The following is a 26628-nucleotide window of genomic DNA, read 5'->3' on the forward strand; positions in this document are numbered from 1 at the left end:
CATTCCAGCCTGACTGCCTGAGCCCGACAGACCCCACAGAGGAGATAAGATTAGATCATATAACAAAGATAATACAGTCATTGTGCAAGTAGGAAAGGCTGCAGTTAGACAGAGCACATTAGAACAGGTATAGGAACTTATAGGATAGAAGAAATAAGGATGAAAATGTTGTTACAGAGTCTCTTTAAAGCACACTTGAACTGCGAGGAATATGGGGCCTACATTTCAAAATGCCACATGCTAATTTAGGCATGGTGTAAACAAAGAAAAAATGTGGTTATGGACGCAGAAAATAGCGGTAGTAGGATATAGGTAAATTTACTGATATTCTACTACTTAATTGATGTAGTGAAAAATCTGTAATATTTGCCAATATTGCACTATGAACTATCATCTCCCTACTCTCACAGAGCCCTTCCCCCGGGCAACTAATAACTTCCTTCCCCCAAACTAATAATTCCCCCCTGGTGGGCACCTATTAGATGGATGGCTCATATTGTTGTACTGCATTGAGCAGTGCAGTGCTGCAGTTTGATCAATCTTCAATAGCTTTCATGCAGAATATGATCCTACCCATAAATCTCTTAGGGACCACAGGCTTTACCTTCCCTAGTGACCAGGCTATTTTTTTTTCAAATTAGGGCTCTGCAGCTTTAATGGCTTGCTGCAGAGCCACACATACATGCACACAAATGAATTCCCCCCCCCCCCCCCTTTTCTTCCCACCAACAGAGATTTCTGTTGGGCTGGGCTCTGATCACTGGTTATTTTTTATTTAATTTTATTGTCTTTTTTTAAAACATAAAAATTATGATTTTTTTTCTTTACCCGATCCCTCCCCCCCTCCCCCTTCTGTGCCAGCGATCGGCTCTCATAGACATCAGCCCATGAGAGCCAATCACTTTCTAAGCCTCTCCAGGGGACAGCTGAGTAACAAGGCTGTCCCCGGTAGATCGTAGCACTGTACCATTTAAATAGACGATGATTTTAACGTCTAACAGTCTCCTAGCGGCAATCGCGTGGAGCTCCGTCCTTCAAGCAGGGATGCGCGCACGCGATCCCCAGCAAAACATGACCCCAGGACTTGACACCAATTGGCGTTACACGGTCCTGGGGGAGCCGCCATGATCACACCAATTGGCGTGACGTGTTTGTAAAGAGGTTAATGATACAACCTTGACTGTAGAGTCTGTCTACGTCTATGTAATATGACATTCAAAGTCAATTCTCTCAGTTTACTATTCTACTATCTAGATTGAAGAAAGGGGCTAACAAGATTTCCCAGGACCCCTTCCACCCAGGCTGCCGTTTCTTCAAGCTCCTCCTTCGGGCCGACGCTATAGGACCATCCGCCCAAGAACCAACAGGCGAAGGGACACCTTTTTTCCCCAAGAAGCCCTACTGCTTAACTCCAGCCCCTCGGGGGTACCCTAGCCACACTCAGCTTAAGGACGTGGCACACTGGAGCCCAGCCCCACATAACCCAGCCGCCACCGCATACAGCATTGACTTTTTGACTATCTTTGCGTGTATTGCCAGCCTGTCTTATTGTGTTCTTTTTCACTGTTAATGTCTTATTGTCAATTTCTGTCTCTGCTCTATTGCCAATGCCATGTGAACCACAACCAATTCCGGGTACGACTTCGGTCGCAATTGGCGAAATAAAGATTCTGATTCTGATTCTACTACAGTAGATCTGGTACAATAAAATTGTATCATTGATGAGTGCCTTAACGTGCAAATTCCCACAAGGGGTGAAAGGTATATTTATCCTATCAAACTGAATAGCTGCCGATCAGTTATCTAGTAGCTAGCCAGTGTTAAGCTTTGATTGCCTAATTTTCTTTTCCTCCCTAGGTCAGTGGAGATTTGCACGTCTCCTCAGCAGAGCACCTGACATATATCTATGCATGTGCAAATTTGGACAGAGGCGCCAGGCAGGTTAAAATGATCTAAAAACAACTAAAAAGGAGGAGTACAGGTGGACTTACCTCCTGAAATGATGGACAATCGAGATTGTTGAAATCGCAAATAACAATTTATTTTGGCACTCTGCAACGCGTTTCGCAGGTATAACCCGCTTCATCAGGCAAGGAGTGCAAGCTCAAAAAAGGTCCAATAGTGGCAATGCGCCTCTGGCTCTCAAAGGAGCATTGCCACTATTGGACCTTTTTTGAGCTTGCACTCCTTGCCTGATGAAGCGGGCTATACCTGCGAAACGTGTTGCGGAGTGCCAAAATAAATTGTTATTTGCGATTTGAACAATCTCGATTGTCCATCATTTCAGGAGGTAAGTCCACCTGTACTCCTCCTTTTTAGTTGTTTTAGATCATTTTAACCTGCCTGGCGCCTCTGTCCAAATTTGCACAGTATATAGTCCACCTTGGGTGGAGGGGACTGTCCCCTTCTTTCTATCTACAGAGAGCGACTTCTTAAACCTGAGTGGGGTCAGGTTCTAATGCTCCCCACCTGCATTTCAAGTGGTTGCCTATGTGGTAACCCGTGTTTGTGAGTATATCCACATCTGTTAATTATTTCGCCAACTATTGTTAGACTTACTGCACTATATTGGGCTCTCGGTTTTTCTTTTTGTTTCAAGTGCATATATCTATGCATGGTTATCCACACTGTCAGGAGGCTGGAGAGGCACCTGCCTTTGGGCTCACAGCCCTGAGAGCTCGCCTGTGCCCCAGAGGCGCTGCTCACATGTGCAGAGTCGCAAGTGGAGTGTGCTTCACTTACCAATCATTGCTGCTAGTCCTGGATCTCTCTCCAGCCCTATCTGTCACAAAGTGTGAATTCTATGATGTCCACTAGAGGGCATCACAGAATTGATACTGTGCAACAGATGGCTGAAGAGGAAACTTGGCTGCACCGACTGGTGAGTGAGATATGCTCTGCATATGTTGGGTAGTGGCTGCCATTACGTTGGGGGCATTGGCTATCTGGTAAGGGAGTTACCGAATACTGGGGGCTCATCTGGCTACCTGAGGGGGGCACAATTCGGGGGGGGGCCCACTTGGGAATGTGTACCCAGTCCTGCATACCGTCTCTCCCCACCAGTACACATGACATCTATCCATGCACGGCATCCATACTGTCAGGCGATATAACAATAATCCATAGAGTAACGTCATTTGGTCAGTAGCTTTGGCTAAAATAGACACATACATAATTCATCTGCTCTTGCCATAACCTCATTAGTACTGAGAGTTTTTATCATTGATTTAGTTAGGCGCAGTAATCCCATAGTGAGAGTACCTCAAAGTGTGGTTTATCACACACCAGATCAATTATATACATAACAAATATTTTAATAAGCTGTATTATAGGCATCCCCGCTGTGCTCTGGAGCTGACTATATAATGTACTGTAATAGCTTCCTGGCAGGAAGTGGGGAGTGGGAGTGATTAGTGTGTACAGTAATAAGGGCAGCCTTAGCATCCCCATAGACTTGCCCCCGCCATTCCCATAGCCACACACTCTGCTATCTTGTGTAATTACTGGGTCACTGCAGAGAACACAGACACTCAGGGAACAGGGAAGGTCACTTTAGGAGACTCCAGAAAGGAATGGGCTATACAATGAACAAGTCAGGTTGAGCACTAGCAATGTTCTAGCAAAATGATGGGAACTCCGAAGTTAGGGTAGCCAGAGAAATCAATCAGGTAGCAGAATGGACAGGGCTGGGAATGAGTGGGAGTTGAGGCAATAGGAGCACACACTGATGATCTCTAGTACCCAAAACCAGAGTAGGATCCCCCAGCAGGCAACCCAGGCAGGCGCCTGGGGTCTAGTGGGTTTCAAGAGGCCCACCTGCCACCTTCTCTGGCCTCTCTCTTTAGTTCAGCTTACCAAAAGGACCGCAAGAATCATCTACCTTTCTTAGGGCCCTCTTACATCTTAACCCATCTCTGCCCAAAACACAATGATCCCACCATGCATAGCTTAGGAGCTCTGAGCCACAGTGCCAGTTTTACATTAGCCCCCTCAAGCACTCTACATAACAATTGATATAGAGCACCAAAACCTGCTGAGTGCAACTGCATTATCAGAGAGGTGTAGGCTGGGGAGCAGCAGGGCCGGATTTGTACTCTTTACCGCCCTAGGCCACTGACACCAGCCCCCCCCCCCCCCCCCCTTCAGTATTGGTAGCGAGATTAAACCACCCCCTTCCCTCTAGTATAGGTAGCCTGATGCCCCCCCCCCCCCCCCCCCCCCAGTATAGGCTGCCTGTTACGCTGAAGCTCTGCAATGGTGGGTGGGGAGCACAGTAGGGGGGGGGGGGAAAAAGGATGGGAGGCGTGAAGCCCCCTCTCCGCACAGCTCCGCCACAGTGTGAATGCTGCTCTACCTCCTGCACTACACTTCTGGCGGACACCCACCTCACCAGCCCTAGAAATGGGGCTGCCTGCCTAATCTCCTGCAGGCAGCAGTCATTCCTAAAGGCATGTTCTCCTTGAGCATTTCTGAGATGCCGACCCTAGCCAGTTTATCTCTCAGCCAGGCATTTATGAAACTGTGATCAGGCCTGAGTTTACATCACAGGAGCCTATAGGCACAGATGTCCTGGCACCTTAGACTTCACCCTCCATGAACCTACAAACACCCACCGAGCTGCACCGCAAGTGTGCTGGCTGGCCCAGCTGTGACTTTACCCTTAGCATTAGGTAGCCACAGACACCCCCCAGTATTAAGTAGCTAATGAAAGGAAATCTCTTCAGTGAAATGCCGAGAGCTAAATGAGTAACCTCTCATGTATGCTCTGCTTTGGACTCTGCATAGGGAAGGAGGGAGGGAGGCAATAGGGGAGGGGAGTGAGCCGCCTTTTCATCATCAGGTGCCTGTAGGCACATGCCTAAAGTGCCTTATGGTAAATCCAGCCCTGACTCTGATGCTAAAGTATAACATTATTGCAGAAGGTATTTCCAGGTGTTAAATTGCCGTCACAATTAACAGTTTCCAGTGTGCAGACAAGAATGGCCATGTGTAACGAATGGGGAATTATCTCCGTGGTCAGCACACAAGATGTGCGCCGACACTGCGGAAACCCTCCACAAACGCTTAAATAACAGAACCCAGCTTTGGTGCAAAGCACTTGTAGAGAGGAATTCCCACCGGCAGGTGGAGCTGTGGAGTGCAGAGGAATAAACCCTCTGCACTGCCACAGATGCCAGACAGAAATTGTACGAAGTGAAGCTATACAGGGCAAGATAGCCTCTCGAGAGAGAGTGAGCACAGAGACAGAATGTATGTATGTCCACCAATCTAGTCGCCACCTGGCGACGGTGAACACATAACAGAGAAGACCAAGTGGGAAAGCAATCGCAAGAATGGCGATTGCTAACAGCGACACAAGACTGAGCAAAGACAGAGCATAGGAAGGATAAAGACAGAACCAATAACAAACTGTAATCCAACACAAAGAGACAGACAGGACTAGCTACACACGGTCACCACACGTTAAGTGCAATAGCGACAAAGCGCATGCCAGGCTCGGTCACCGCACGAAAAGCGCAACAGTGACAAAAAGTACCAACCCTAACTACCACATAAACCTGACAATGACGACAGACAAATAATGCGAACGCTTGCTAATCGGTTGCCTCCCACCAGACAACAGCAAGTGTTCGTGCTGGACAAGACAGACTAAAGGAGTAACCAGTAGCAACCGCAGCTAAGGTTATACTCCAAGACAGACAAGGAGATCCACTGCCTCTACCGCCAGGGTGAAAGCAATCTAGGAACGAGACCAAACGATTTCCTGCCAGCCGCCGCAGGCGACAGTACAATCGCAGGGACAAGACAAAACAGCACAGGAATAAACAGTACAAATAATACAAAGCCTGACTGCACTATAGAGAATGCAAGATGCACTCCCCAATAATTAACTACACTAGAATATTCACAAACAATCAGCAGAGGGGCTGAAACTCAAGGCAAGTCCAGCAGAACCAAACCTTTATGACCAGCAGGGAATTCTGGGAGGAAATGGTATTTATACTGCAAGCCTTCAAAGGAAGCAGCTAAGCAATTTGCATGACAAGTGGATGCAAATCCCTCACCCGAACAGCAACTCTGAGTGAAGACAGGTCTCTTTTCCAGGGACCTGCAGCATTCAGACTTGAAAAATGGTCAAAAAGCTGCCTGCCTGTGCAGACAGCTGAGCAGATCATTACACCATGGTTGGGTACTTGCGGGCTTGTGTCTGCCTGCCACTTGGTCAGCATGTATGCAGCTATACTGGATCAGCAGTCCAGGTGAGTATAATAACAGGTTGATGTTGTGCTCTATATTTGTAAGGTGAAATGGACTACAGCTGAGCTATCAAAAAAATGGTGTAATTGATTTTACATCCAAAAGTGCCATAATTAGAAAAAAAATAATCTTTGTAGACAGGTAATATATAGGAAGGGGCTCAATGAATATGGAGAGGTTGCTGTGATCAGACTGATTCCAGCCGCTACTCCCTCATAGCTGACCCTTGACCAGTGCTGATTGAATAATCAGTCCCTATTTATAACTATAAGTGGCTATTCAGAGGTGCATAAAGCTTATAATTGACAACTGAAGGTAGAAAAAAAGCACTGATTGCTCAGCTTTGTTGGCCAATAAGGGTGCTGAGGCTACTTGTGAGTATAAATAGGAGCTGATTATTCAGCACAAGGCACAAAGTCTGCTGTAATAGTTCCAGCAGTTCTGTTATTAGCAGCAATACATGTATTGGCATATCAAGGGCCCCATCAGTGATACAAATAAAAATCCATAGTACCTTCTCTCCCTAAGCTGCTGCCAGCTACTTCTAAACTGACACAAAATCCAGGACAAAGGAGCAGATTCTGAATCCAAGAGATATTGCATGCCTTCTTTGGGGTTTCTTGAAAAGTGTTTTCCCCTCACTGACTTCATTAGATTTTGTATCTGTGAAACTTAAAAGATAGCTGTGATGAAACCTTTGGGGATTATCAGATTTTTACAACATCAAAACAAAAATAAACAAAACAATAACAGCTAATTTTACCCAATAACAGTACTTCCATTATAAAATACAAAGCCTGCAATGCAAAGCTCTCTCGTATTTCTGCAAGGGATCGGTGGGTGGTAGGGTTAATTGCTCACTCGCTGGCCTGTAATTAATTGACAGAAACTCCGCCCCTTCCGCCGTGGCTTTTTTTTCTGCGGCCCTTCCCAGCTTGGCGGCCGTGGGCTAATTGGTGGCTGCCGAGCTAGGGGAAGGCCACAGCAAGCAAGTGGCCACAGAGCTTTGACACACTACGGTAAACATGGCCTGGCTGTTTTACAGGAACAGGGCGGGGGTTTTGAGTGTGGCCAGTATGAGTGTGAGAACAATGTCTACAGCCTGTGATGATCTGCCATGCTGATTGCTCTCTGCCTTATTGAAGGGGCCGCTGTACATACACTAGATAATCAGCAGATGTCCTGACCAGCTGCCCAGGCTGAGAACCATCTTGCTTTACAAATCAGTCACCTGATCACATACTTTTCCATTGATTCTTTTCAAGGAAATGTTCTGTGGAAAAAAACAGTCATCTCTAATTACATAGACAGACATTATGAAGTCCCTGTGTTGTGCAGCTCCTCAGGAGTCATACGTTCCACAGAAGCTGTAGGCATGCATTGTATATATTACACAGGTTGCTTCTCAGATCTACATGTCAGAATCAATCAGCAGACTTATGAAATAATCAACGTACTGCAGTTCTTTTATGTTACCAGTCTCAAATAACTACCTAGCGTTGTGTAAGTGCTCCTCCTTCCTCCAGAACAGTTCTGACCCATCGAAGCATAGACTCCACTAGAGCTTTGAAGGTGTCCTTTATTATCTGGTGCTGAGACATTATCAGCAGTCAGATCATTTAAGCTCTGTATGTTGTGAGGTTGGACTTGGACCTTCATCGATTAAAATTGTTTTTCCAGCAATACAAATATAATTTGGGGAATTAAGGGTCTAACGTAATTCTTGAGACCAGGCCACCCTCTTCCATTGGGCCATGTTCCAGTTCTAACAATCATGTGCACCTTGTAGGTGCTTTCAATGGTGGCCGGGCATCAGAATGACTACTTTAGCTGGTCTGGCTTTACAGATCTTTACACTTGGCCATTTCCGTTCTTCAAACACATCTCCTTCAAAAACTATTTATTCAATGCAGCCTAATACACATCTTCAAATTTGCCTTTGCAGTGGAATACAATCAAACGTCCACATTCCGCCTCAACTACTGAGACATCCCACTCTGCAGCCTACCAAAAACATACTGGTGCCTCACCAATCTATACTGAACTCTGACACTTATCTTGCCCACTCTACTTCTTTTCTTGCTCCTCTCATACCATCCCTCTTTTCCACTCCATCCATTGGCTACCCCCAATATACCCAGAGGAAACAGTGCACACCGCTAACCTTTTCTTACAAATTTCTCTGTTAACTGTTTCCTCCATTAATTTCCATATAACACCCCCCACCAAGTCCTTTATCTTAGTCATCTCCTCTCACTCTCTATCCATACCACAACTTTTTATGAGATTCACACCTCCTTTGGGACTCTCTTCCAGATCTCATCCACCATACTCAGAATCTTGAAACTTTCAAATATACCTCTTCAGACAAGCATACCATCTAGCATTGTTCCTCTTCAGAGACATATCCACATCTGCACCAGATGTCAAAAGATATGCTGCCTTATTTACTAGTTCCTTCATTGCCTAGTGACACCAACCTACTGAATGTAAGCTTACAAAGAAAGGGCCCATCCCCTAGTGCATACATGTCAAACCCTGGCCCAGTGAGCAGACCTGGCCCGCAGAGCGATCAAATGTGGCCCGCAAGTGGTTTCCCCACTTTGCATTATGTTTGGCCCACTCTACACAACCAGGGAAGCTATATTGAGGGGAATCCCTAGATCAACATGGAAGCCATTGGGGAGGAGGGATAAAAGCACTTGACACCAAGGAATAGTATAGGGAAGGGGGTCAATAGACACCAGGGAACCGTGAGCAGGAAACGAGGGAAGAGGCCACTAGACACCAACAAACTGTATAGTGGAGGGAAGGGGCCACTAGACACCAGGGGACTGTATAGGGGAGGGAGGGATCACTAAACACCAGGGAACAGTATAGAGGAGGAAGGAGGCATTAGATACCAAGGAATTGTATAAGGGAGGGAGGAGGGCCACTAGACACCAGCGAACTTTATAAGGCAGTTTACATTTTCGTGAAATCTACATTGCATTTAGTCCATGGGCACTGATAGTCAGAGGGTGGAGGAACACAAGAAAGTTAATAGTGAATACATCTAGTACCACCTGGGCCCCCTCTGCTCCAGGGCCCCATAGCAGCTGCTATGGCTGCTATGGCTATCGCTACGTCCCTGGCGCTATATAAATAAATTAATAAAAACACAAACGGTAGCACCTAATGCTATTCTTGTCACCTGTCAGTGGTTAATATTGTGGTGGATCATTGTGTAGTGCTAATATTATGAAAAATAAATGTTAAGCTGTGTACTAAAAAGTATCATATGAAAAACAGCATTTAAGTGAGGTAATGAGTGTAAGACCTGCCATAATGAGTGTGACGTTCCTGGAATCACGCTGAACACACTGGGAACTCATCCAAGACAAGACGCTGCATACGCGTGATTCTGTATAAGCGCGCCCCCTACACAGCGCACAGATAAGGGAGGGGGGACGGTAGGCAGGTAGAATAGAGACAACAGCAAGAGTACAATCCAGGATCCTGGGAACGGGTCCCAGTTATGGACGTAGTGGTGGGATCTGGGGTGATGATTACTCAAGGGATGAGTAACGAGTGCCAAAGAAACAGATTTTGTGGGGTGCGCTGAGCATCTGTGTGTGGGGGATTCAATGACGCTCCTTTAATTAGCTGGCAATAAAATGTCACTTGAGAAAGGTCCTATTGCAAAAGCCAGTGCGTGCAAGACTATATATATGTAAATGTCTTCATGTCTGTTTATAAACAGCCTGAGATCACTGAAGATAGATACTGATATGTGCAGAGCGTGTGTGTGCTTCTATATCCATAGCCATACAGAGCTCCCTATATGGACCATAAGCAGTGGAGTAACTAAGGATTCTGGGTCCCTGGTGCGAGTTTTACATGGGGCCCCAAGCACTCTATTGATCTGAAGCACCAAAACCTACCAAGGACACCTGCAGTGGCAGAGATGTGTAATCAGAGTCAGAAAAAAAAATTGTTAAAGGATACCTTAGTGCAAAACACAATTTAAAAATGGGGGGAAGGGGGCATGTGTAGTGGGCTCTTCTCATGCTCAACGCTCCCCCTGTTCTCCTCCGTCCCCCTCTGTTACCACATACCGATCCCCTGAATGCCTGCGCAGACGGCTCCCTGCTGTGGGCACGCGATCAAGTAAGCGCGTCCGCCGGGCAGAATCTGCGCAGTCAGCCGCGACCACCCCAACCAGGAAGTAAGTTTGGGGGATCGGTACACGGTAACAGAGAGGGGTTCGGAGGAGAAGGGGGAGCAGTGGGCATGAGGAAAGCCCACTACACATGCCTGCTCCCAGTGTTTTTAAATTGTGTTTTGCACTTAGGTATCCTGCAAGGATTACCACTATTCAATGCACACGGAGCAGTGCTTTTCAGCGCTGCTAGATTTGAGCGCAGCCGGCATCACCATAGACTATAATAGGATCCACATCTACAGCGGCACTCAGTGAGTAACGTCGGCGCCGTCAGAAGACGGAGCCGAAGTTGCTTAAAAAAAACAATAATTCGGCCTCCAGCAATCGCTGGAAGACGAATTATATCATTCCTCACTATCCATGGCGGCCTGGAGGGGGAAAAGTATTTAGCGCGGCCCGGACTTGTGCAGAAGTAGGATCAGCCATATACCGGCTGTATCCTGCGCCCAAGTCTACCAGCGCCGATTTCAAATGTATGCAATGCACATATGGGGCTTGATTTACTAAGAGGTGCTAACCTACTTAGCACGTCTAAAGTCTTAAGGCACGCTAACCAGGGTGCTAAGTAGGTTAGCACCAGTTTTCTCAATCAGATCGTGCGCTAAGTACCGCGCGCAAAGTTTTGCGTGCGCAAAGTCCCATGCGCGCGCTAAGTCCCATAGGCTTTAGTGGGCACTTCGCGCGGAACGCCCTGCGCTCTGTGCAGTGCGTGTGCAAAACTTTGCACGCGGTACTTTGCGCACGATCACTACTTCTCACATTTCAACTGAGTTAAGACGTGCTAAGGGCCAGTGCTAAAGTTAGCACCGTTTTGTAAATCAAGCCTATAGATGTGTTTATTATCAGCACAACACTAATAAAAAGCTAATAAGATGGATGAAGGAGGGCCCCTAAGGGCCCCTCTGGCCCAAGGGACCCGTTGCGGTTGCAACCTCTGCATCCCCTATTGCTACTACACTGACCATACATACATGTATAGGGATAATCACACATAAGATGACACTAACCCTCTCATTTCAGCACACTCTCTGCAAAGCTGTCATTTTAAAAACACAAAACAAGAAAAAAGAAAAACACTTTGCAAGCAAAGCAGTTAAACACCATTATGCTCTATGCATAATATATTTCATGTAGCCAAGCTTCCAATGTTTAGAGACTTCACTAATTAACAGGCAATTAACTTATTATTAACAGACTTTGTACAGTGTGTGCAACAAAACAAATTACAGCCATGCATTAAACAAGCCTTGTTACCATTGTTGACTCTTCTTCCATTGAATTCAGGTACTTTTGGGTTTGCATTATTATGAGATGAGTGACAAAACAGATATAATGACATTTGCTTGAAAGTGATTGAGAAAACATTTGACCGTACTCAGAGGACGCAGCATATCAACTTGCAACTTAAAGAGGAACTCCAGCCTAAACAAACATACTGTCATTAAGTTACATTAGTTATGCTTGTTAAAATAGATAGGTAATATAATCTCTTACCCACCCTGTTTTAAAAGAACAGGCAAATGTTTGATTTCATGAGGGCAGCCATCTTTTTGGTTGAAAGGAGGTGACAGGGAGCATGAGACACAGTTCCAACGGTCCTGTGTGCTGATCACCCCTCCCAGTTGCTAGGCAACATGAATAACAACATAGGAAATGCCATCATGCTTTGCACAGCATCAGGGAAAAAAGCCCGGGCAGTTTTCTTTGATGGGTGGAGCTTAGCTAAAAATGCAGCTAAAAATGATGCTTTGGTAAGAAAAACAAAGTTCTGATGCTGTGAAACTGTTAAAGAAACACCAAGCCTTTTTAGTTCTGCTGAGTAGATTTTTAGTCCGGAGGTTCACTTGTAGAGAATTGGAAAGATATGTGACCTATTATAGCGGAATGGATAACAACTAACACACAGATATTTTCAGTATCAGTGGTACTAAGTTCTATGAACAGTATAAACCACCTGTTCTCACCCTCCAGAGTGGTACTAAGTGGTGGTTGCTATGCTCACCAGAGTCACATCAGGCTGTCAAAGGGAGGGTGACATTGGGGCACTTATGATCATCCTTAAAGTGTAACTGTCGGGCATAAAATCAAAAATCAATTCTTTATTTTTATCTGGTAAACAAGTAATAAGGATGCTAACCAGGCAATCCAAAAGTTAAAATCTCTATTACTTTTCTTGTTTATAACTGATCATTTCCCAGTTTACCTGACTGTTATTTGGTACATTGCCGCACAGAGGAAGTTGCAGGGCATGCTGGGTTGTCCTTTTTTGTTTCTGTACATTAGTTAAGTCTGAGAAGCAAAAAAAGAGAACCCAGCATGCCCTGCAACTTCTTTTTTGTGGCAACGTACCAAATAAGAGTCAGGTAAACTGGGGAATGATCATTCATAAACAAGGAAAGTAATACAGATTTTAACTTTTGGATTGCCTGGTTAGCATCCATATTACTTGTTTACCAGATAAAAATAAAGAATTGATTTTTGATTTTATGCCGGATAGTTACACTTTAAAGCGGAATAAAACCCAGCGTTTCTTCTTTGCTCTAAAAAAATATTTACAGAATATTATATACAACCAGCATTTTTTTTAACTAGACCAGCATTCAAAGGGTTACACACAGGGCTGGAGAGTTCAGTGCAGAGAAATGTGGATGCATCAGAAGTGTAGATAATGTTATCTTGTGTTTACTTAAATGTATCAAGTGAGGAATGTGACACATTCTCTGACTGCGGAGAAGCTCCTGGACACAAACAGACACTCAAAGCATTTCTGAATTCAATACATGATGAATAAAACCAGTTATTAATGAAATGCAAAGTCAGCTCACAAAGCAAAAAACTGTACTTTTGGGAAGGTATAATTTCTAAATGAATAATAATTATGCACAAATGCAAATATGATAACCGTATGGCATATAAAAAGAAGGAAAACGTGTTTTTATTGAATAGTATGTCAGGGTTTTATACCGCTTTAAGGTGGCCATACATTACTCAGAGTCACCAGATCAACCATCAGATAGATCTTGCTGCCATGGGCGCCTGTATCACATGACCCCGGCGCCCCGGTGATGATAGATGTGCAAAGTTCTGATTTGCTGTGATCACATCCTGCTAGCACACAATCATGGCTAGAAAATCAGAGACTGACATATCTATCACCTGACCAAACTGATGATATGCTTCTCCACAAGTGGAGGTTGGCTAAAGGAAGCAGCTCAGTGACAAAGCAAAGAAAGTATTCTTACTACTTTGTGCAATTCCTTCTGGATAAATAATTCACATTATTTATTTATATAGTGCCAACAGATTCCATAAGGCTCTACAGCATACATAGATATACCAGTGTTTTTGACTCAAAAACTTTGATAATCAAATCTCCAAAGTGGTGATAGAGACACACAGATCCAGTCTACAGTCACCCTGGTCATGAGCCAGTTAACATCACTACAGACCTGTCAGAGGCATAATTAAGGGGTTTAGGCCCCATTGTGAGTTTTATATGGGGCTCCAAGAAATATATTAAAATGAAGCCCCAAAACTAACCAAGGACAACAACAGTACCAGAGAGGTGTAATCAAAGTAAGGAGACAGTTTGTTAAGGATCACCACTATTCAATACATACATAGAGGTGTTCATCATTACCAGCATAGCACCAATAAAAGGCTAATAAGATGGATGAAGGAGGGCCCCTAGTGGACCCCTAAGGTCCAAGGGCCCCAGTGTGGCCACAACCTCTGCATCCCCTATTGGTTTGCCACTGAGATCTGATCTGCAAAGAGGTTACTCAAAACACTACCTGAATGAGACTGAACGAGGCCCCACAATGACAGTAGACTGTACGGAATGATTCAGGATACCCAATTTTACATTATAGTAATTATTCTAATTATGTTTCAGCATTAGAAACACTAATATCTATATTTTTCTGTAGATTGGCATGTACTCCCTCCCTCCCAGTGATGTTTAGCCTAGGCTATGATGTCACAAAGCCTTTTCTTCCCAGTGCATGCTGGGAGACCAGGTGTTATTACTGCTTACTTCAAAACACACAACAAACAGGGATCCACCTTGCCAGCAGTAAGGATGTCGCTATGCTACCTGTGATAAATTTAAGAAATTAAATCAGGATGAGGTAAGATTTTACATTGAGGAAACATTGAGTAAATAATGTATAAAGTAATATTGTAAAAAAAATAAAAAAAAATAAAAAAAAAATATATATATATATATATACATATATATATATATATAGGTATATTCTGTAAAGTTGGTCTTTAACATCTTGAAGATAAACTGGAAAGCTGACTGCATGTCAGGAGTAAATCCTCACAGGCGCATTAGAAATGAACATACAAGAAACAAGTGATTCGGTAAAACAATTACATCTATGTCAAATGGAATTAAAAATCATCTACTAATTGCACTCCTTTTCAGATGAGCACCATCATTTTATCAAATAAAAGCGCTGGAAAATGTTGATTCAGATTAAATCAAACATATTGTATTGCTTTCCATTTTTAGCTGTCTTTTTAAAAATCAGTTGTATAAGACAATTGTATTTTAACCAGTTCACCACCAAGGTGGTGGTTTCCCTCATAAAATATAGTCCCTAAGGCAACAATTTCTGTAAAAATTTTTTACAGTTTTTTTTTTCTTTTACAAGTGTTTTTTTTTTTGGGGTGGGGGGGGGGCCTTTGGAAGAGTAAGTTATTCATTTTATTAATAGTATGTGTACGCATTTGCCTGTATGTGTAATTGTACTTTTTGGCCACTAGATGGCGCTCTCCCCTTTTATAGGAAGCGTTTTCACTTTTTTTTTTAAACATTTTACTACACGGTGACGTTTTCCTGTTTTATGAATGGACGTAGCCACTGATCGCGGTCACGTCCATTCATTCCAGGCATTGCGATTGGGTAGAGGACTTCTCGGCCCTCTTCCCCAAGCATGAAACACAGAGTCCCAATGGGTAACGGTGCGGGGGATCGGCAGCGGGAAGGAGCGACTTATTAAAATGTCCTGTCGCTGTTAACGGGCTCAAACAGGACATTTTAATAGTTACATTGTCATTAACTGGTTAAACCCTATCCATGTGTATCAAAGTGAATGGGAAGCAAAAACAGATACTTACCTAAGGAGAGGTAAGGCTCTGGGTCCTATAGAGCCTTCCTGCTTCACTCACGATCCACTCGTTTCCAGGGCTGGCTCATCCGTTAAAATCCCCCGCCCTTTTAGGCTTCAGACATCTTCGGGTGCCCAAGTGCACCCCAAGAGGGGTGGCTCTGTACTGTGCATACGTGAGCATGTGAAAGAGCATGCTAGTGCAGGTACAGGGCCACCAGTCTCTGGGAGCACTTGGACCTCCAAAGACTTCCGTAGCTTCTTGGGGCAGCAGAGAGCCGTAATCGACCCATCGGTTGAATACTGCTACCGTACTGCTATTGGGGTGACAGTGCTAGAACATGGGGACCGTGAGAGGAGCAGGAAGGCTCTATAGGACCCAGAGCCTTACTTTCCTTAGGTAAGTATGATAGCATGAGAAGTTTAAACTGGATCCTTTTGGTAATTGGTAAGATTGGCAGAGAGGTACTGCCTCAGAGGATTGGGAGGAGAGGTGGATGAGACGGGCAGCAGTAGTTGGGCTTGGAGAGGTGCCAGTCTGCTTTTTGGTAAACCGCAGAGTAGGGGTTTTACACAGTAGTCAAGACAGGAGATGATTAGAGTATGTACAAGCATTTTGGTTGCCTCCTGTGAAAGGAAGGGACAAATTATGGAAATATTTTTGAGATGGGAGTAACAGGAGGAAGTTAATGCATTAATATATGGTGTAAATGGGAGCTTGGATTCTAGAATTACCACAGACAGCAAGCTTCAGGAGCTGTGGTTATTGGGGGGGGGGGGGGGGTTACATTGATTGTGACATTGATTGATTGGACATTAATTGGAGGTGGAACAGAGAGCGAAGGTGGAAATATCACAATCTCCATTTTTCTCATGTTAAGATTAAGGAAATGGGATGATATGAATGTAGATACAGTGGATAGACAGTTGGGGACTTTAGGTGATAGTGTGGAGCAGTAAGGGCTGATGCATTTGGATGTTATCAGCATAGAGATGATATTGAAAAGAGCTTATTTTTTGTCCCAGGCTGTGAGTGTAAATGGAGAAGACGGGGGGGGGGGGGGGCAAGGACAGCAGGCGTGGAAAGGAGTTGGTATTGGAGTAGGAGACAGTGAAGGAACATCCAGACAGGTACGAGTGGATCCAGGAATGTGCTAGGCCTTTGATTCCCAGTGTCAAGAGGGTCTGCAGAAGCAGAGGATGGTTAACAGTGTCAAACACAGAGAACAGATCTAGGAGTATTAGTACAGACAATTTTGGATTTAGCAACTAAAAGGTCATTTGCAGCCTTAGTAAGATCTGTTCCTGTGAATTGCTGAGGGCGAAAGCCAGACTGGAAGTCTCAGGGAGTTGGCAGAGAGAAAGTCCGACAGGTCTGAATAAATGTGGCATTCCACCCAGGGCTGGTTCTAGATTTTTTGCTGCCTGAGGCAAACTTACATGGCATACTGCAGCTCAACACAATAGTACACTGACTGGCTGTGAGTCTGTGACAAACAAACTGCTTACCCTCAGCCACTCCCTTCCTCCTCAGTCAGGTCAGCAGTGCCACCTCCTCCCTTCTGCTGTGCAAGTCAAATAAAACATCACTGCTCTCTTGCCTCCCCCCTCCTCACTCACTGTCAGACTCCTCACACAGCACAACAAGCTGCTTTTTCTCAATGATGACCTCTTCACCTTGCTCTACTGTTGCTTCTCTTCCTGCTCTGACTGCATGCTGTTAGTGTAAACATACAGTACAAACATGCTTCCCCGTAATCTCTGCGCCTGATGCAAATGTTTCACCTTGCTTCATAAGAGAACCGTCCCTGATTCCAGCAGTTTGGAGGCAAAGGGAAGGAGTGAGACTGGACGGTAAGTAGAAAGGGTTATAGGGTCCAAGGAGTGTTTTTTGATTAGTGGTGTTATGATTGCTTGTTTAAATGAGGAAGGGGAAATGGCAGTAGAGATGGGGAGGTTAAAAAGCATTTTAAAGCAGGAAAGTAGGAGGAGGACAGCTGATGGATAAGATGAGAGGGAATAGGGTCCAAAGCACATGTATTAAGATAAGCTTTAGAGATTAGTGAAGAATGACACTGTTCAGTAAAGGCAGAGAACAATTTTAATAGTGGGGAGGTTGGTGAGCAACCAGGCAAGAGGTGAAAGAAGGAGGAGGTGATTGGACTGGTGAAGTAGGTTGCTTTTTAAAACTGTTCTGTATTGTTTCAATTTTATTCACAAAGTATCATGCAAATTCTTCTGCAGACAAGCATGTGGTTGTAGAAGGAGGCGGGGGACAGAGAAGAGAGCTGAAGCTGTTAAAAAGTTGTTTAGGGTAATGGGACTGTAAAGAAATGAGTGAGGAGAAGTATGACTGCTTTGCAAGCTAAAGAGCATCCCTAAACTGGAGCAGCGCATTTATGTAATGCAGGAAGTCATCCGCAGTGGAGATTCTGCCACCCTGCAATGTCTTTTCAATTGTTTGATGGGTTCGGTCAGCAAGGGCTGTCTCTTGAGTTGGCGAGGGCCAGTGTTGGTTAGAGGGGCCTTGCTATGCTAGTGTACAGACAGGTGGCGTGAGAAGAGAAGCAGGGATTCACATTCATGTATGGGCAGGGATTGGAGTATCATTTTCCTTTTAGGTCAAGCTCTGGTGACTGATCTGACATTCAGGACTTCACAAAAAGCTGGTAACATCCCTGTGCATACAGTGCAGGGCAGTTTTACAGGTATTTATGCAAATGACGCATGCATTGTGCAAGTGGTGCAACTCATGGTACCTAGGTAATGCATTCAATGCTACATGTGTTGCGTAAATAGTGTACCATAATTTTACCATCGTTTTGTTAATATGCCCCAATGGGAGTACAGACACCTCTGTACATGGGGTCATCTCTAGGACTGGATTAACCACAAGGCACCTGGGCAGCCACCTAGGGTCTGTTGGGTATCTAGGGGCCTGTTTGCCTCTCATTTCATTGCGATCTTGTCCTGGGCCTCATTACATCTCAATCTATCTCTTGCCATCTCCTCTTTATTACTTCAGTAATCACTTTAGGTAGAAGCATGTATGGGTGTGGAGTATTTGTGTCTACACACTTTAGACTGTGTTGTGTGTATCTTGGCCAAAGTTGCTGTGGGCATGCGCTCTTCAGCTAGGTGTATGGCATACATTTGAAAGCGCCATACACTAATTTGGACGCGGCATTAACCTCCCCAAAAAATTTGGTTAAAAGGTCGTAGGAAATAGCAGTAGTAAAATATCGGTAGATCTACCAATATTCTATTACTTAACTGATATAGTTAAAGAGAAACCGTGACCAAGAATTGAACTTCATCCCAATCAGTAGCTGATACCCCCTTTTACATGAGAAATCTATTCCTTTTCCCAAACGGATCATCAGGGGGCTCTGTATGGCTGATATTGTGGTGAAACCCCTCCCACAAGAAACTCTGAGTACCATGGTACTCCTGGCAGTTTCCTGTCTGTGAACCTTGTTGAATTGTGGGAAATAGCTGTTTACAGCTGTTTCCAACTGCCAAAACAGCAAGCAGCTGCTACATCACCTGCCAGCAGTAAAAATGTCACCATGTGATAAATGTCAGAATGTAAATCAGGGATTTAAAAGATTTTACAATGGGCAAACACTGACTAAATCATTTATACATAATTATTGTAAAAATTAAGCACTTTTTTTTATTACATTATTTTACTGGAGTTCCTCTTTAACTATCTGTAATATTTGTGGATATTTCACTATGACCTAACCTCTCACTACTCTCACACAGTGTGAAAGCACTGCACGCTAATTTGGGTGCGGCATTAACCGGAAAAAAAAATTGGATGAAAGATTGCTGGAAATAAGGGTAGTAGAATATCACTTGATTTACAGATATTCTACTATTGAACTGATGTCATGAGATATCAGTAATATTTGCCGATATTTCACTAGCTTAGACCTAACCTCTCAATTACTGTCACACAGAACCCAAACCCCCCCCAGTGGTGTTCAACCTTTACCCACCGCCCCACCACCAAGTGGTGCGGTGCCTAGCCTCTCTCTGGTGGTGCCTAGCCTTCCCCCCCTGTGGTACCTAACCTTAACCTCCCTCCCGGTGGTGCCTAACTTTATACCCCCCCCAGTGGGAGACTAACCTGAAACCCCCTGCAGGCTCCTAACCTTAACCCTCCAGAAGGCAACTAATGTTAACCCCTCTAGCCTTAAACCCCCCCTCCCTTCCACCATCACCCTAAACCCCAATGACAATGACAGCGGACACCCATATTTGGCACCCATATCTGTAATGCTCCATTTAGCGTATCCCTACATTGTCAAATCATTTTTCTACTTTTCCTTTTTTGCTGTCAGACAAGTCTGATATTTGTGCTTAAGTTGACTGCAGAGACCTGCACTGCCTTTTCTAAGCAGTGAGATATTTTTTTCCTTGGAAAGATGGCCAGCTCAGCATTAGCCTTCCTAGCACAGAAAGCCTCCACATAAATAGAGGACGAGATTCTCTTTAATTTCTCAGAAAAGATATATTATTCTTTCCCAAACATGAAGGGCTTATTTCTAATGCCTGAACAGAGAGCGCTGACGCTCACCCTTCCATAACTATCTCTCAGCTTTGCCTCTAGAATCCGTGACCTAGTTTTGCGCTGGGAAGGTGCAGGGCCCTGGATGCTGAGTTCACCTGGCACATCTGCTCTGTGTGTTTTCTTCAAGCCGTACAGGGAAAGGACTGGATGAGAGATTCACACATTATGGCTCTCCTCACCCTCCGTCCTGCACCCCCCCCCCACCCCTCTGCTACGCCACAGCCATCTCTAAGAGCATTTTCCGGAACCTCTCCAATAGAGTGCAGAGGATGTGAAGTGGTTAATTCACCTCCAGGCTTCAGAGATAAGTATCCAGGCAAGGTGCAGAGTGCGCATAATCAGCATTAGGAAATTATTTCCTACTTTCACTTTCAACTGAGTGCAAATTTCCCTGGAATCTTTCTCAAGGAGAATCAGTTCAGTAGCTTATGTGGAAGACAAAAGAAAAATACCCCATCACATTATGAAATAATAAATACCATAGATGCTGTTTCATTTCACATGATATGCCGAGGGAGTCTTTGCTAAGAGTCTATTTAAATCGCAGCTGTGCGTTGTGACTCTCCTCTGAAAATGACAATCGTGTGACCTTCGTATGACACTTCATAGAAAACTCCACTGAGCACTATTTGTGTCAAAGCATCACCACCAGTTCAGATAAATCCCTTTCTCCCAAAGACAACACTGATTGTTTATACTAAAGGTAACCTTGAATTCAAGCTAGCCCTCTAAATGTTCACCCCTTCATGTTTGAAAAAGATAAGTCGACCCAAGAAATAAGTACAGCCATGCCCCCGACAGCAGGTATTTCCTTGCTCCCCACAGGTATTGCCAGGGATGCTCGGATGTGCCTCATCCACGAATTCGGAAATCCGCGTGGTTGCAAAAAAAAATCCGCATTCGGCCCCGTCGCATGCGGATTTTCGTCCGCGTCCACGCAACCACGCGGATTTTTTCCCGTGAATGGCGTAATCACGCGCGGATTCACGCCCGGAGGCGGATTTTCTTTTAACGTTAATAACAAAGCCCCCATACATGCTACAGTCCCCCAAATAGCATGGATTATCGAGGTGATAAGGGGCAACATAACTTCAACATAAAAAATTCCCCCCAAAAAAATTTTTCTAGAGAAAATGGATGTTAAAGTGAAATCAACACTTTAAATGGGGCTATTAATTAGTAATAAGTGGTTTTAAAAAGGGATATACGCGTTAAGCAGTCAAAGAGGTGAAGGCGAGTTCCAATGGCACTTGGCGGCGAAGGTACCGCTGGAGGAGGATGAGTGGCTGACGGCAAAAAGGCTCCAGAGAGGTTTTTGTAATTTTTTTTGTTTGTTTTTTTTGCAGCAATTAGCAATGACATTGCAGCAGAGTTGTCAGTGGACACGGGCAGTGTGAACGCAGAGTGCAGTGGTGGTAGCGACTGAGTCAGGAGAAGGACTATGCAGGCGGTCAGTTCAGCAGCACAGAAGGACCACGGCAACATACTGGTGGTAGTAGTAGCAGCACAGCGTCATAGTGCTGGCCAAAAAATTAAATGCACCCGGCGACCCGGGCAGTGTGCACGCAGAGTGTAGTAGCGACTGAGTCAGGAGGACAAAGCGGGCGGTCAGTTCAGCAGCAGCAGCACAGTAGTAGTAGCACAGCGTCATAGTGCTGGCCAAAAAATTAAATGCACCCGGCGACCCGGGCAGTGTGAACGCAGAGTGTAGTAGCGACTGAGTCAGGAGGACAAAGCGGGCGGTCAGTTCAGCAGCAGCAGCACAGTAGTAGTAGCACAGCGTCATAGTGCTGGCCAAAAAATTAAATGCACCCGGCGACCCGGGCAGTGTGAACGCAGAGTGTAGTAGCGACTGAGTCAGGAGGACAAAGCGGGCGGTCAGTTCAGCAGCTCAGAAGGAGGACCATGGCAACTTACTGGTAGTAGTACCATAACACCAAAAAAATTAACCAAGGTAGGCACTAGGCAGGTAGTAAATGTCTTTATAAAGGCAGGCATAGTTAACAACAGCACATGCAGCAGCCACTTCATGTCCCCCTGTGTCCGACAATAGGGGCCAGGAACTCACCTTCCACCCAAGCCTAGTTGATTTTCAGGAAGGTGAGTTTGTCCACAGAGGCGTGGGAGAGCCGAGAGCGCTTCTCTGTGACCACGCCACCGGCCGCACTAAAGCATCTCTCTGAGAGGACACTGGAAGGAGGGCAGGATAGGAGTTCCAGGGCGTACTGGGAAAGCTCGCTCCAGATGTCCAGTCTCTTGACCCAGTACTCCAAGGGGTCCATGGGGCTGTCGGTGTCATTGAGCCCGCTGGATGACCCCATATAGGTAGACACCATGGTGGTCAGTCGTTGCTTGTGCTGGTTGGTGGTGGATGCTGTGGCGGGCACCTCTGTTCTGGGCTGCTGCACTGCATACAGGCTCTTGCTTAGGCTCTTCAGGTCTCCGGGGCGCCAGTTGCTGCTGCTGCTGCTGGTGGTTGTTGTTGTGCTGCTAGTGGCAATGGCAGGCACCTCTTGCTGGCTTGGCAGAGCAGTTACAGTGGGGGTGGAAGGCTGGGGGAATGCTTCCAGTAGTCTGCGCACAAGGGCCTCCTTCAACTCCCTTGTGCGTTGCTCAGTGGTGGATGGCGTCATTAAGTCTCCCAGCTTCCCCTTCAGACGGGGATCAAGCATCAAGGTAATCCAGATGTCCTCCCTTGAACGCATCTGGATCACCCGGGGGTCCCTGCGAAGGCAGCGCAACATGTGCACAGCCATGGGAAACAAGTGGGCCCTGCCAGCACGATCTTCCTCGTCCTCGCCATTGTCCCATAACGCATGCCTGTCCTCTTCCTGTGCCATGTCGTTGTCCTCCTCAAACCGCCATCCACGTACAACGCCTGCTGCACTCTGCTCCTCCTCCTCCTCCTCCTCCTCATTCAGGTTAGGGACCTCCAACTCTTCCACTACCTGCTGTGAGCCCTCCTCTGAGCTGGACTGTGCTGCCATCTGCTCCTGTTCTTCCAACTGCCTCAGGGCTTCATCCCCACGCTCAATTAAATTGTCCATTGCCTGCTCCAGTAGACAAACCAAGGGCACCCACTGGCACACAGAGGCCCGCTCCTCACTGACCATCTTGGTTGCCTCCAGGAAGGGACTCAGCACCAGGCATACTTGCTGCATCAGTGTCCACTGAGTGGCAGTAATCATGGGGTTTTGCTGGTTGCTGGGGACACTTGGGTCTAGCATGTAGGCCCTAAGAGCCAGCCTGTGCTGACACAGCCGCTCCAACATGGCAGAGTCGAATTCCAGCGAACTGGCATGTCGATGATCAGCCGGTGTTGTGGCCTTCCATACTGCTGCTGTAAGGTGGACAAGAGTGCAGAGGCAGTGGCTGACAGGCGGAAAAAGCATACCACCGCCCGGGCATCCTGCAGCAGCTCGCTCATCCCCTGGTAGGTGCGCAAGAAGCGCTGCACCACAAGATTGAGCACGTGGGCCAAGCAGGGGATGTGCTGGAGGTTTCCCTGCTGCACTGCTGCCACCAGGTTGGCCCCGTTATCGGCTGCCACATACCCCACTTCCAGGCCTCTGAGGGTCAGCCACCTCCGCTCCTGCTTCCTGAGGGCGGCCAGGACGTTGGTGGCCATAAGCCTCTCCTTCCCCAGGGTCACCAATGTTAAAAGGGCTTGGCAGTGCCGAGGCTTGGCGCTGCTGCTGCCGAGGCGGGCTTGCTTTCCGGGTGCTGAGGGAGTGTCGTGACAGGACCCTTCTGCATCCCCCCTGATCCCGCGTGGTGGCACCACTAGCTGGGCTGATGCGCTCTTGTCCTCCCTCCCTTCCATCAGTGTCACCCAGTGGGCCGTAAAGGACAGGTAGCGACCTGTCCCAAATCTGCTACTCCACGAGTCCATGGTCACGTGGACCCGCTTGCCCACAGAGTAGTCCAGGGAACGGGCCACGTTTTCCACCGCAAACTTGTGGAGTGCTGGGATCGCGCTCCTGCTGAAATAGTGGCGACTGGGGACTTGCCACTCGGGGATGCCAAATTGGAGCAGCGTCCGCATGGCGCTCCCCTCCTGCACCAGGGAGTAGGGAAGCAGCTGTGATGCCATGGCCCGGGCCAGCAAGCCATTTAGTTTGCGGATCCGCCTGTGGCTTGGAGGCAGAGGCTTGGTCAGACCCTGAAAGGTGTCGCTCAGCAGGGTCTGACGACGCTGGGATGCAGGGGAGACAGAGGAGAGAGACGAACACTGGCTGCCAGCCTCAATGTCTGTGTCCTGAGCAGCCGAGGTGGAAGAGCGCTTGCGTGCTACTACTGCTGCTGCTGTGGGGGATTCACGACCCTGAGGGAGGGAGGATGCTGCTGCGCTGGTGGGCCTTCTGCTCTCAGGAACCCCTGCCAGCAGTGCCTGCATACAAGTCCGCATACTCGCGGCAGTGGCGGCTTCTCAGGTGGCCCTGGAGGGATGAGGTACCCATCTTGCTCAGACTTTTCCCACGGCTCAATCTTTTGCTGCATAACCTGCACACTGCATACCTTTTGTCATCAGTACATTCCTCAAAGCAATCCCACACTGGTGACTTTAATTTACTGCGGCCCTCACTAGCAGAGGGTGCAGCGGAGCAATGTGTGGTAGTAGTTGCCGGGGGTTGCATGGTGGTGGTGCCGGCTGAAGCAGTGTCCTGTCTACTTCCTCCACGCCCACTGCTGCCGATGCCCCTGCCCCTGCCTGACATATGGCGATATCCTTGCTTAGGCCGAGGTGACTCGTCATCCTGCTCTGACCATTCTTCCACGGACTCAGCAGGCTGCACATAGTTAGGGTCCACAACGTCGTCATCATCAGCAGCATCATCATAATCTAGCTCTTCCTCTGACTCCCCCGCCTCCTCTTCTGTCCCTACATCCCCAGACACAGACCCCTCTTCTTCATCACCAGAACTCAACAACGCTTGTGATTGTGGCCCGATCTCAATCTCTGCCACATCAGTCCCCAGTAAGTCCTGAGCTTCTTGCATCAGCAGGTTCCCAGATGCCGGACTGAGGGACAGAACGCTGTCATCCTGGGAGGGCTGCTGACCAGTGGGTGCTGGGGTGGATGTCACCACAAGCGTGGGATGTTGGCTGCTGCTGCTACTGCTTGGAGTGGTGCTCACAGTAGAGGTCTGGGAGGAAGTCATGATGTCCATGAGTACGTCAGGTTCCATTTGCTCAACCACCACACGGGGACCAGAAACTTTAAAATATTTGGACAATGGCGTCCGCTGACTCGGCCCAGGCTTTGCTGCCCCCTTTTCTGCTGCATCACGACCACGTACAGCTGGGCGTCCTCTCCCTGGACGTGGAGCAGTCCCAGAAGTGGCTGAGGCAATTGAACTCCCTTTCCTCTCACCCCGCAAAACCCTGCCAGACATGTTGCTAGTAATGAATCACTGGATGCAGTGGGCACAGTACAAGGTCACTGAAGGATGCAGTGGGCACAGTACAAGGTCACTGAAGGATGCAGTGGCCACAGTACAAGGTCACTGAAGGATGCAGTGGGCACAGCAGTGGGCACTGGATATACAACTAGGTCACTGAAGGATGCAGTGGCCACAGTCCAAGGTCACTTAAGGATGCAGTGGGCACAGCAGTGGGCACTGGATATACAACTAGGTCACTGAAGGATGCAGTGGGCACAGTACAAGGTCACTGAAGGATGCAGTGGGCACAGTACAAGGTCACTGAAGGATGCAGTGGGGACAGTACAAGGTCACTGAAGGATGCAGTGGGCACAGCAGTGGGCACTGGATATACAACTAGGTCACTGAAGGATGCAGTGGCCACAGTACAAGGTCACTGAAGGATGCAGTGGGCACAGCAGTGGCCACTGAATATACACCTAGGTCACTGAAGGATGCAGTGGCCACAGTACAAGGTCACTGAAGGATGCAGTGGGCACAGCAGTGGGCACTGGATATACAACTAGGTCACTGAAGGATGCAGTGGGCACACAAGGATGTCACACTGTGTAATGAGATGCTCATATGCCAGCGAGCGAGCGAGCAGTGGGCACTGGGCACGGCACAAGGTCACTGACAGAATGAATGAACAGCGCTGGCAGAGAGTGGCGGCGCCGGCGGTGTGACTGGCTGCCTGCAAATAGTACAAGTGTATAACTGTCACTGGAATATACAAGTGAACACTGCAGCTGCACTAACCTGCCTGCCTGCACTCTACACACAGATAATCCCCACTCCCACTACACTGCAGCACTGAACCTGCCTGCACAGCACTACACACAGTTAAATAATCACTAGACTCCCACACTCCCACTACACTACACTGACTACAACTAACTACAGCAATCACTCACTGACTAGCTAACTGTGTACAGTATAAGAGCAGTGTTAGCAAAAAAAACGCTTTGTTTTTAACACAATAAATGCACTTGTTCAAACAACAATGGCCTGGAGATAATCCTCTCAGCACCACAGTCTAACAAGGAC

This window comes from Hyperolius riggenbachi, chromosome 2 (assembly GCF_040937935.1).
Source record: "Hyperolius riggenbachi isolate aHypRig1 chromosome 2, aHypRig1.pri, whole genome shotgun sequence".
In the NCBI taxonomy this organism is placed as follows: domain Eukaryota; kingdom Metazoa; phylum Chordata; class Amphibia; order Anura; family Hyperoliidae; genus Hyperolius; species Hyperolius riggenbachi.